General features: G+C 36.4%; 1 protein-coding gene across 2 annotated transcripts in view; it reads left to right on the top strand.

Annotated features, from left to right (window-relative positions):
* The window catches only part of LOC309496737 (uncharacterized protein), a 103,672-nt gene that overhangs the window by 81,134 nt on the left and 10,038 nt on the right, over positions 1-12,500 (top strand). Inside the window, exons 3-4 of one of the 2 annotated variants that reach the window (XR_014205197.1) lie at positions 5,383-5,416; positions 8,325-8,439. The exons of the other annotated variant lie outside the window; for it this stretch is intronic. The gene's annotated coding sequence lies outside the window, so the exon portion shown is untranslated. The remainder of the gene's footprint in view (positions 1-5,382; positions 5,417-8,324; positions 8,440-12,500) is intronic. 2 annotated transcript variants of the gene reach the window in all.

Below are 12,500 nucleotides of genomic sequence, written 5' to 3'. Positions count from 1 at the left end.
ATTCAATGACTCACTCTTAGAAATTTCATTTGTTTCATTACTGGATGAATCAGCTTTTTTTTTTACGAATCTCTTGAATGAATGATTCATTGACTCACTCATAAAGGCTTCAATGGTTTCATTACTGGATGAATCAGTTTTTTTTAAACGAATTTCTTGTATTAATTATTCAAAGACTCTCGTAAAGATTTCTCGTTTCATTTCTGGATGAATCAGTGATTTTCAACGTATCTCTTGAATGAATGATTCAATGACTCACTCATAAAGGCTTCACTGGTTTCATTTCTGGATGAATCAGTTTTAAACTTTTATCCCAGTATTTTTGTGATAATTTGAATTATTATAACACAGAAATAATGATACTGTGTGCTTGAAAAGACGGTTAGTGAAGCTGTTTCATACTGTACATCACAACTTTCTCTGTATCAGAACACAGATCTGAATCAGTGTGATCGCACTTGATAGACAGAGCCGAATCAGTGTGATTTAGGATCATGTGTGTGTTTGAATCGAGATTAAACAAACCCTACAAACACAAGAGATCTGAATGAGAAACACCTGCTTCTGTGGCTGTCGCTGGGAATCGTGTCATGTGATCTCGTTCAGATCTCAGTGTTCGTTCATCGAGAGCCGTGTGGTCGTGAATTGTGAATTGTTTGTTAATGCACACGCTTCCATCCGTCTCTCTGATCATCTGTGCCGTCGTCGTCTTTCTCTTCGAGACAAAGTGTCTCTCTCTCTCTCTCTCTCTCTCTCTCTCTCTCTCTCTCTCGGTCCTCTTCTCTCTCTCTCTCTCTCTCTCTCTCTCTCTGTCCTCTTGTCTCTCTCTCGGCTCCTGAGAGCTTTTTAAACAACATCACCTCAATTATGGCTCTCCGACGAGCCGCTCTAAAAGCCTGAGCCGCAGTCAATCGCAGTCAATGCTTTACAGAGACACACACACACACACACACACACACACACACACACTCGATACACACCGCATTGTGTCTGTGTACTTGAGTCTGAGAGAGAGAGAGAGAAACGCTCTGTTTTAAACCCTGTCTTCTGCACTACAGCTGCTTTATACAGTCAAACCAAAACGTATCCAGACTCCTTCAACATTTCTCTCATTATCACAGTTTATAGTTTATAGTTTAGAAAATGGTACTAAAATATGAGCAGAACTCAGTTGATATTTGACTGGTTTTGTCCGTCCTTCTGTTAGACTGTCTCACACATGAATTATGTTGAATATCTGTCAGCTGTTAAATTTAACTACACAATTAGATAATACCAGTTTAGCTCAACCAATCACCAAGCAATGCTTCATTTAGTTCAGTCTGTGTGTAAAAAGAGCATTAGCAATTAAAGACAAAACACTTCAGCAAAACATGATCAGCTCAAAGTGTCTGAAGAATTATTGATCCCAAATGTTTACAAATAGTCACTGTATGAAGAATTCATGGGTATAATATGTCAATTTACTTTATTTTGCTCTCCTCACTCATATAAATGAACTATAGTGTCCTGATCACACTAGTACAAAAATATCAAAAATTATATCTGGTGTCTAAATCATTTTTGGTGTGACTGTATGTTACATGTACTTACCATAGTAATAACAGTAAATTATGCATAATTACATGCAACTAACCCTCAACTTTAGTATAATTGAACAAACGTCCTCCTTCAGCTTTATTGCTCTGAAATCTTGATTTCTATCAGATAAACATCAGTAATATTTCAAGATGAACCCTCAGGTTTACTTCATCATCCATACATAATTTTTTAGAAAAATCTGCGAGTATCAAATATGATCATCAGGATTTTGAGGAAGGATTATTTGTTCATCTGTCAATCATCATTGTATCGTAATTATATGTTTCAAAACTACAGAGCTTTGATCATAAAACTAAGCTTTATAATAAGACATATTATTGGCAGATATAGAGTGACGACTGATATTTATATGCATCTGTTATAAAGATCTCATTGAGTTACATTCACATATATGACATTATTTTTGGCCATATATAAAAAACACAAATTGCATATTTTTGCTTAGTTTGATCATCTGAATAAAATTTAGCTGTTTTTCCTCCATATTCTCACTATATCATGCGATATGATTTATCATCATATAGCATTTATCATGATTTATTTATTTTTATATGATGCATATATGATTTATCAAATATGATACAAAACATAAAACATATTTTGTCTTAACATTAAATGAACTTCCATTTCAAAAAGTTTGATTTTTCATGACTATTATTTCATATGTCAGGCTTCACAAAGTTAAATTAATAAACATAAAATATTGGGTGAAACTATAATAATAAATAAATAAAAAGATTTAAGCTATTGAAGACATTTTTCACTGAGCTTGTTGCAATGCATTCTGGGATCGCCTTATACATGAGACATATGAACCCTCTATTGATAGTCTATAAATGATCAGTAGATGCTTTACCCTTCATCACAGTCACTTTACCACATTAATGATGGACAAGTAAATATGAGGGAACGTCACACTAGTGATGTCATCAGTTCAGTGATCGATAACCAATCATGAGTGAATGTGTAATCGATAACCCATGTGACTCACTGAGGTCTCTCACTTCCGTGTCTTTTCTGTGTGCGTTTCTCTTTCAAAGCTAATTACCAGTGTACGGTGAGACGTGATGAGCGCGCGCGCGCGTGTGTGTGTGTGTGTGTGTGTGTGTGTGTGTGTGTGTGTGTGTGTGTGTGTGTGTGTGTGTGTGTGTGTGTGTGTGTGTGTGTGTGTGTGTGTGTGTGTGTGTGATGCTCACAGATAATCAACATGCCTGTAATTATTCTGTCTTTGATTCCACACATTAATCTTTCAACACGGCGATTAGACTCAACGCAAATTACATTTCAATTTGTGCGCCAGTCTTATTAATATTTTGAATTAGCTTTCATTTTAAATTTAGTTTCATTTTTTGTAATTTTGTTGCATGCTTTTGTCATTTTATTCGTTTTTTATGTTTTTTTTTAGATAATTTTTTTAAATTTAATTTATTTTTAGTTTAGTTATAAACTTTTAGTTTATGTTAGTGCTTCAACTCAAACTTATTTCTGTTTAATGCCAATACAGCGTTTTTTTATTATTTTTGTGTAGTTTGTTTTTCAACTAATATTTATATTTTGTTATTTCCGCTTGATTTCAATGAACAGAAATGTTTCACTAGTTTTAGTTAACAGTAATAACCCTGTTATACAGTATATAGTGTGTAGTGTGCAGTAAACAGTATGTTAGGACACAATATAATTATAATTATGAGTATAAAATAACAATGTATAAAGAATAATATAACAAGGTTTTCCTCGTGTCTCATGATGTTTGTGGTCGACTTCCCCGAATCAATAAACCCTGAACTAAACCGACCCGAACCCAAGAACTCCAATCCCACAATGCCTGAACTCCTTCATTTATCTCTCGCTCGCTTTCTGTGTGTGTGTGTGTGTGTGTGTGTGTGTGTGTGTGTGTGTGTGTGTGTGTGTGTGTGTGTGTAATCCTCTCTGCAGATTCACCAGGTCACTGATCTCAGAGCAGTCTGGATTTAAAATGCTTTTGTTACTGTTCAAATCTGAGTCAAATCCCCTTACACACACACACACACACACACACTCACACACACTCACAGTCACTCACGCACACACACTCACGCGCACACACTCGTGCGCACACACACACAAACACACTAACCCGACCCCTAAACATACCCATCTCACACACACACACACATTATATCTCAGTTAATACTCTGGTATGCCTCCACAGAATTTATCAATTAAATTATTACAATTATTAAAATCATTCATTCATTTACAAAATGGCATGCCAAAAAAATATTAACCCTCTGTAATCACTTCTTGCAAGTTTTTTACAATTTGAGATTTTAAACATCAAAGTAATAAAATCTGATTGTGATAAATTACTCTGTTTATTACGGAGGACTGGGAATAATCACATCAAATAGGAATCTATCAATTAAATAATTAATATATGTACAAAATGACATGCCAAAAATAATCTAAATAGTTCAGAAATATGTCATTAACAAAATATATGAAACAATATTTCAAGAAAAAGTTTCAAAAGGTTTTCTAACTTCATAAGTACATTATGCATTTGGAGTGTTCGGTGTTTTATCATATTGCGTACGAGCCATAATTTAAAATACTTCAGATATTCCTTCTCAAAAAAAGGATAAAAGTTTGCGATGGAAACCCAGAGATTATTCACACAGTGGTTTATCAGCAGAGCTTCTCTTTATCTGTTCAGCACAGAGAGTCACAGACGCAATATTGTTTATATTATAATATCCTGAGAGAGATGAGCCGAGGGCCTTTACAAAATATGTTTCAACATGATGTCATTAGTATTCATAGGTATCGCTCTGTGAGTTTAGTTCTCACACACGTTCACGGCGTACAACAGATCTGTGCGGATCATCAGTTTAGATCATCTCATTTATAATAAATGAGATTAATTAAATATACTCGGCCGGATTCCTTTGGCATCATCAAGGTTTCATCCTTTTCCGTATGAATCTAAACCATAAACGAGTGATTTCTCCCAATTTATTAAGCGTTAATGATAATTAAATTTCGCCATAAACTGCAAATTACTTTTTATATTGAATTTCCCTTCTGGGATTTTCTGAGACTGTAAGTGGATATTGTGAAGATACAGATTTACTAAAGCAAAATGATTTAAAAAAAAAATTATTAAATATTTATTTTAATTTTTTATTTCATTTAAAATTGATTTCAAGTAATACAAATGTTTTTTTATTTCTTTAGTAAATATATATATTTTTTTATAAATTAATACTTTTATTCTGCAAGGACTCATTAAACTGATCAAAAGTGACAGTAAAGACATTTATGATGTTACAAAAGATTCAAATCAAACTTTCTATTCTTCAAAGAAATATAATGCATCACAGTTTCCACAAAAATATATTAAAAAAAAAAAAAAAGAAAGAAAAAAAGAAACTTTTCAACACTGATAATAATCATAAATGTTTCTTCATATTCATATTAGAGTGATTTGTGAAGGATCATGTGACACTGAAGACTGGAGTAATGATGCTGAAAATTCAGCTTTGATCACAGGAATAAATTACACTTTACTGTATATTCACATAGAAAACAGTTATTTTACAATATTTCACTGTTTTTACAGTATTTTTGATCAAATAAATGCAGCCTTGGTGAGCAGAAGAGACTTAAACTAAAGAAAAATCTCTATAATGAGTATACTCTATAAGATAGTATACTTTACAGTATCTTTCGACCATTAGTGTGAATCGAATTCTCGCTAACCTCCTCGACTCTGTTTGCTACTTGTCTGTTTTCAATCAGGTCCAGTGTCTGGTGGCCACAGACGGGGATAAAGGTAACAATGCATGTCTTATATTTAACACACACACACACACACACACACGTCTCACACTTGGTCCAAATGTGTGTTTCTATGGTTTCCTGCTGTAAGTGGACGTGTCCTTATGAGTGTGTGTGTGTGTGTGTGTGTGTGTGTGTGTGTGTGTGTGTGTGTGTGTGTGTGTGTGTGTGTGTGTGTGTGTGTGGTGTGAGACACTTGTCTTTCTCTCTGTATGTTTCCATTTAAAGCCCGTCCTCTGTATCACCTCACACTTTCTCAAACACACACTCCTGGACTCTTGGGTAAAACAGTCCAGATAGCAGAGCAGGGTCTTATCAGACAGAGATGAGTGTTAATGGAGTGAAGGTCAGAGGAGTTATGAGACACACACACAATGCCAAGCTGAAGCTCAAGAGTCCTTCAGCAGTGAACACACACACACACACACACACACACACACACGAGAGTATAAAAACTCCCTCCTTCATCCTTTCGGCTTTATTCTCAGTCACATTCTTATCACTGGGACTCACACACACTGCATGCATACACACACACTAATATTGACTACGTTTTATTTGCTTTCTTCTCATATTTTCTGCACTTTATTTACTGTATTCTCATATTTTCTGCACTTTATTTACTGTCTTCTCATATTTTCTGCACTTTATTTACTGTCTTCTCATATTTTCTGCATTTTATTCACTATATTCTCATATTTTCTGCACTTTATTTACTGTCTTCTCATATTTTCTGCACTTTATTTACTGTATTCTCATATTTTCTGCACTTTATTTACTGTCTTCTCATATTTTCTGCACTTTATTTACTGTATTCTCATATTTTCTGCACTTTATTTACTGTCTTCTCATATTTTCTGCACTTTATTTACTGTCTTCTCATATTTTCTGCACTTTATTTACTGTCTTCTCATATTTTCTGCATTTTATTCACTATATTCTCATATTTTCTGCACTTTATTTACTGTCTTCTCATATTTTCTGCACTTTATTTACTGTATTCTCATATTTTCTGCACTTTATTTACTGTCTTCTCATATTTTCTGCACTTTATTTACTGTATTCTCATATTTTCTGCACTTTATTTACTGTCTTCTCATATTTTCTGCACTTTATTTACTGTATTCTCATATTTTCTGCACTTTATTTACTGTATTCTCATATTTTCTGCACTTTATTTACTGTCTTCTCATATTTTCTGCACTTTATTTACTGTCTTCTCATATTTTCTGCATTTTATTCACTGTATTCTCATATTTTCTGCACTTTATTTATTGTATTCTCATATTTTCTGCACTTTATTTACTGTATTCTCATATTTTCTGCACTTTATTTACTGTCTTCTCATATTTTCTGCACTTTATTTACTGTATTCTCATATTTTCTGCACTTTATTTACTGTCTTCTCATATTTTCTGCACTTTATTTACTGTATTCTCATATTTTCTGCACTTTATTTACTGTATTCTCATATTTTCTGCACTTTATTTACTGTCTTCTCATATTTTCTGCACTTTATTTACTGTATTCTCATATTTTCTGCATTTTATTCACTATATTCTCATATTTTCTGCACTTTATTTATTGTATTCTCATATTTTCTGCACTTTATTTACTGTCTTCTCATATTTTCTGCACTTTATTTACTGTATTTTCATATTTTCTGCACTTTATTTACTGTCTTCTTATATTTTCTGCACTTTATTTACTGTCTTCTCATATTTTCTGCATTTTATTCACTATATTCTCATATTTTCTGCACTTTATTTACTGTATTCTCATATTTTCTGCACTTTATTCACTGTCTTCTCATATTTTCTGCATTTTATTCACTATATTCTCATATTTTCTGCACTTTATTTACTGTATTCTCATATTTTCTGCACTTTATTTACTGTCTTCTCATATTTTCTGCACTTTATTTACTGTATTCTCATATTTTCTGCACTTTATTTACTGTCTTCTCATATTTTCTGCACTTTATTCACTGTCTTCTCATATTTTCTGCATTTTATTCACTATATTCTCATATTTTCTGCACTTTATTTACTGTATTCTCATATTTTCTGCACTTTATTCACTGTCTTCTCATATTTTCTGCATTTTATTCACTGTCTTCTCATATTTTCTGCACTTTATTTACTGTCTTCTCATATTTTCTGCATTTTATTCACTATATTCTCATATTTTCTGCACTTTATTTATTGTATTCTCATATTTTCTGCACTTTATTTACTGTCTTCTCATATTTTCTGCATTTTATTTACTGTCTTCTCATATTTTCTGCACTTTTATTTTCTGTATTCTCATATTTCCTGCACTTTTATTTTCTGTATTCTCATATTTCCTGCACTTTTATTTTCTGTATTCTCATATTTCCTGCACTTTTATTTTTCTGCATTGTATTGACCATAACCTCATTTCCTGCTCTTTATTTTCTGGCTGATATACTTCAGGATGTTCAGCCTCCTCATATTGTGATTCTCAGTCGTGTCTCGTATCTTTCCGTATCTTTCTCCGTGATGTATTCTCCATTTCCACACGCAGGACTCCAGCTGCAGCTATATGTGCACGCAGATGAATTTCCCTACATTTCTAAACCCAAATGAAATCAAATGATGTATCAAATGTCGAGTGTTTCGCGGTCTGTGTCTCCGTAGTCTGCACCCATCGGCTCATTTCTCTTTCCCTTTGTTACACGTGGAGAGAATAAATTCAGTTCTCCTTCCCTTTCAAAGACACACACAACAGTGTTTTTCTGTCATTCACCAGAGATGAACTAGTTCTGTTGTAGAAATACTACTATAAAAACACATGTGTATGCATGAGGTGAGTGAGTGTGTGTGTGTGAGAGAGAGAGAGAGAGATACACTGTGCCTGATATTGTGGGTTTGTGTTTTCAGCAGAAAATGATGGTGACAGCAGAAAATAACCCAGATTCCGAGGCAGAGATAAAGACACAGAGTGACATCACGGACGGAGGAGAATACAGGAGCGCAGGAGTGTGAAATCAACACAGTCAGACGGCCTTTCAGAGTCACGTTACCACCATATAACACACACTTTGAAATAGGGCTGTCACTTTTGTGAACAAAAATCCTTCGATTTTTGAGACATAAGTGTTCATTGAATCGATTGTAAAATAGATTTTCCATGTCTAAAGACATTTCCTGTCCTTCGGATGAGACGTAAAACCAAGGTCCTGACTCTCTGTGGTCATTAAAAATCCCATGGCACTTCTCCTAAAGAGTAGGGGTGTAACCGCGGTGTCCTGGCCACATTCCACCCATTGGCCCTTAACAATCATGGCCTCCTAATAATCCCCTTCCATTGAATTGGCTCTATCACTCTCTCTCCTCTCTCCACCTATAGCTGGTGTGTGGTGAGCGCACTGGCGCCGTTGTATTGTGGCTGCCGTCGCATCATCCAAGTGGATGCTGCACACTGGTGGTGGTTGAGGAGAGATCCCCTGATATGATTGTAAAGCGCTTTGGGTGTACAGTAGTACATATGAAAGCGCTATATAAATACCTCATTCTATTCTATTCTTCTTCTTCTATTCTTTTTAAACGCCAAATATGGGCAAATCCACAGACAACTAACAGACATTAGGACGAACGTAAAGACGCGCACAAGTCAGCAAATATTCCTGATGATTTATTGGCGTGAAGTTTCGTGCACAATGACAAACAGGAGTGCAACATTCTCGAAAAACAATAAGCAGAGTGGACTGTCATAAGATCAGTGACAAACATTACTGCGGTCTTCAACATGGCTGTGTTTACCATTAGAAATGTCAAACAGATTTCGCCTACGTAGGAGATTGTAGACCGTATCCCGAATCTGTCTCTGTATGCCTGAGACTGTCTGAAGTATAATCTGCTGTTATGTGTGTGTGTGTCAAGCCGCCTTTCCACTGCAAACGACAGCCGTCGGACCGGAAGTCATTCATTTCCTATGGAGAGTCGTACGGGAGCTGCGGGGAGTTCCGATCATATGCGTATGCGGAAATTTCGGATCCGATTTGAGCTTCGGATGCGTTGAAATATCTGAACTTCTGCGGCTAGACCGTATGCGACCGGTCGACCGGATGTTCAAAACTATGAGCGCGAAGCTAGAATTACCAATATTTTAATACTTTAATGTAAACGCTATTCCTGCAAAATGACGGTTATTAATAATTATGGCTGAAAAAAATATTTGCATCATTATTAAATCAATATTTATATTGATTAGCTCTAAAAAAATCGACTGTTTTTTATATATAAGATGTATTGAGGGTCATTTGTTTTGTGTGGATATATTCATGCATGCATTACATTCATTAAAATCATTCATTTTACCATTGTGAATAGCAGAGGGTAACGGTTGCTTCACGACCAATTTCAAAGTTCCGTGCGACTGACACCAAGCGGCGAAATGCGACAATCGAATGCGAATGTCGTGCGCAGTGGAAAGGCGGCGAGTCTGCAGTCGATAGTCAACATAATGCAGGGGAAACTGTAAAATGATCTGCAGCAGTGCTAAACTTGCATCATAATTACAACACTCGAACTAAATGTGTGAATTAAACTCACTGAGACTGTCGACAGTTTCTTTTCCATGCATCATTTTATTATATCCATGTATGTGGTTACAGTCAAATCATATAAAACAGTGAAATCGCCCTCGAACTCTTCTGTCTTGCCTGCACCCGAGACGGTGACGTGAGCTGAGCTCCTCTGAAAGTCTTCTTTCCTATTGGTTGTCGCTCGCGAAAATCGCTTCTCATTTGCATAAAGTTGAAATTTCTGAACTTTTGTCGCGCCCACATTCTGTCGCCAACGGTCACTGTCGCTCGTGTCGCCGGAAGTCGCCAGCGCTCCATCGAAATGAATGGGATCATGTCGCTGCGTGTCGCTGGCAGTGTGAACGGGGCTTGACGCGCGTTTGCTGCGGGCGTATCGTGACGAGCTGGACGCGCTCCGAGAGAAGGCCGTTAAAATCGATTCCCTATCTTCGTTTTCTAAACTTGTGTTGGTTGGTCCGATCGATTGTGCAATCGATTTTCGAACGTAAAGTGACGTAAAGTCCATTAGTCCAGGAAGTTTATTCACTGTATTCTCATTTTCTTGACTTTATTTACTATATTCTTATACTTTCTCCGAATTAAAATTGAATATTAATTGCCAATTGGTTTAGAAAAATAATATTTTTCTCCCTTTGAATTGTTTATTTTTTTTGACCCATTGCCAGATATGAATTAGTTTTGAGCATGAAGTCACTTGCTTCTCCAATAAATACATCTTGATTTAATAATGATTAGACATTTGTGCTGGAAAACAAGAAAAAAATATTGAGGAAGAACACACACATTTTTTGCATTGTATTTGATGCATATATTTTACTGGCAACTGAGCACCAGAAACCATATTGTTTTGCTTTGAGTCAGTTTTACTCATCATGTAATTCTGTTTAGTTCAGAGAGAGTGCGCCACAAACTGTGTTTCTTTAGACGCCTGTAATTGATCACCTCTAATCAGGGATCCTGATTAATTACCAATTAGGCAGACCAGGATTGTTTATATTGTGTGTCATTCAAACAGAGCACCAGTTAAATACACACACAGATCTTGAACAGAGAAACAAATACTGCCGTCCTCTCACACACACTGTAGCTCGGCTAGTGATCTGCTTATATAAGCGAAAGTGCTCATTTTTGGATAGTAGGCCTCATTTTGCTTCTCTTCCCAGTCTGTCAGTAACGCTCTGTTTACTTCCTGTCTCTATGAAGCCCCTCCTTCTGAAAAGCACACTGTGCTCTGATTGGTCGGCTGGATCAGTGTGTTGTGATTGGTCGAGCGCTTGAGTGTGTTTGGGAAATGTCCGACCCCTTACCATAACCGCCAGTTTCAACCATAGACTCTAACGAAATATGTTCGTAGTGTGTGTGACGTCACCCGTAGTGTTTCTGAAGAGCATTTTTGAAGCCCAAAGTGGGCGGAGCCGGCCGTCGCCATCTTGGCAGCGTCACTCCCGGATAAACGAAAATGTGCAATGAGGCGGATTATCTGAGGTGACGTGACGCTAACACACAGCAGACAAACGGCTAGTAGTGACAGCAGCGGCAATCCACCTGTCACTCAAGTGGCCACGCCCTTAATTATGCACAACTTTAAGGCTTAATATAATTTAAAAGGATTAGTTATAAAAAAATTCACCCCCTTCACAGTCGTCATGAAGGGCAAAATTAGCTATATAGACCAAAACCACTTTTTGCACCAGGCTATAAACATATTTGTTTCTGCTGTAAAGTTGGATTATGGGATTGACTCTCTTCTGGAGCCGGTCTCTAGTGGCCAGTCGAAGAACTGCGTTTTTTTTTCAGTGTTGGATTCAAGAGAGCGACTGGAAGGTTTCCGCTTGGTTTCAACACACTACTAACTAACTCAACCAGGCCCCGCCCCTTTATTCTGCGCATGAATTATTATAATGAGGAATATTGTGACGTGTTCGTTCCCGGAAGAAACTCAAGACTACAATGGAGGCGTTTCAGGGAGTTCAGAAACACTGACACTGACATAGAGAATAACTCAACATTACACACTAAAGAGAGATGAACATGGGAAAACCTAAACCTGGTAATTGATTATTTACGGCAGGTCTTGCTATTCTGGCAGTAAACGCTCTCGTTCGTTCTCCCGTACAGATGGTGGTGTTTAAGAGCATCCGGCATCCGTTCTAACACACACGTCTCGCTCGTGGCTCGTGTCTCGCACTGACCCGGAATCTGCTCTCACACCCCACAGAGTTTCTGTGTTGTTCTCCACATGTTGAGGCAGCAGATTTCTTCTGCTGGAGGACGTAATTAATGATCTCATTAGAGGGACTTGTTAGCGAGGACAGCAGCTTTGAGTCCACATGCGCTCGTTAGTAAAGCGCTTTCATAATTGCTGCCGTTAGAACAAACAAAAAGAAACATCAGGGGTTACAGAGCCTTTATTAATCCTGAATCTGATTCACAAAACATTCTTAAAGTGGCCCTTTTATGCTTTTTCGCATATTACCTAGTGTGTAATATGGCTAAATGTGAATATAAA

This window comes from Leuciscus leuciscus (assembly GCF_965113295.1).
Source record: "Leuciscus leuciscus genome assembly, chromosome: 4".
Classification (NCBI taxonomy): Eukaryota; Metazoa; Chordata; class Actinopteri; order Cypriniformes; family Leuciscidae; genus Leuciscus; species Leuciscus leuciscus.
The sequence above is the reverse complement of the archived record's forward strand: the minus strand, read 5'-3'. Positions and strand labels throughout refer to the sequence as shown.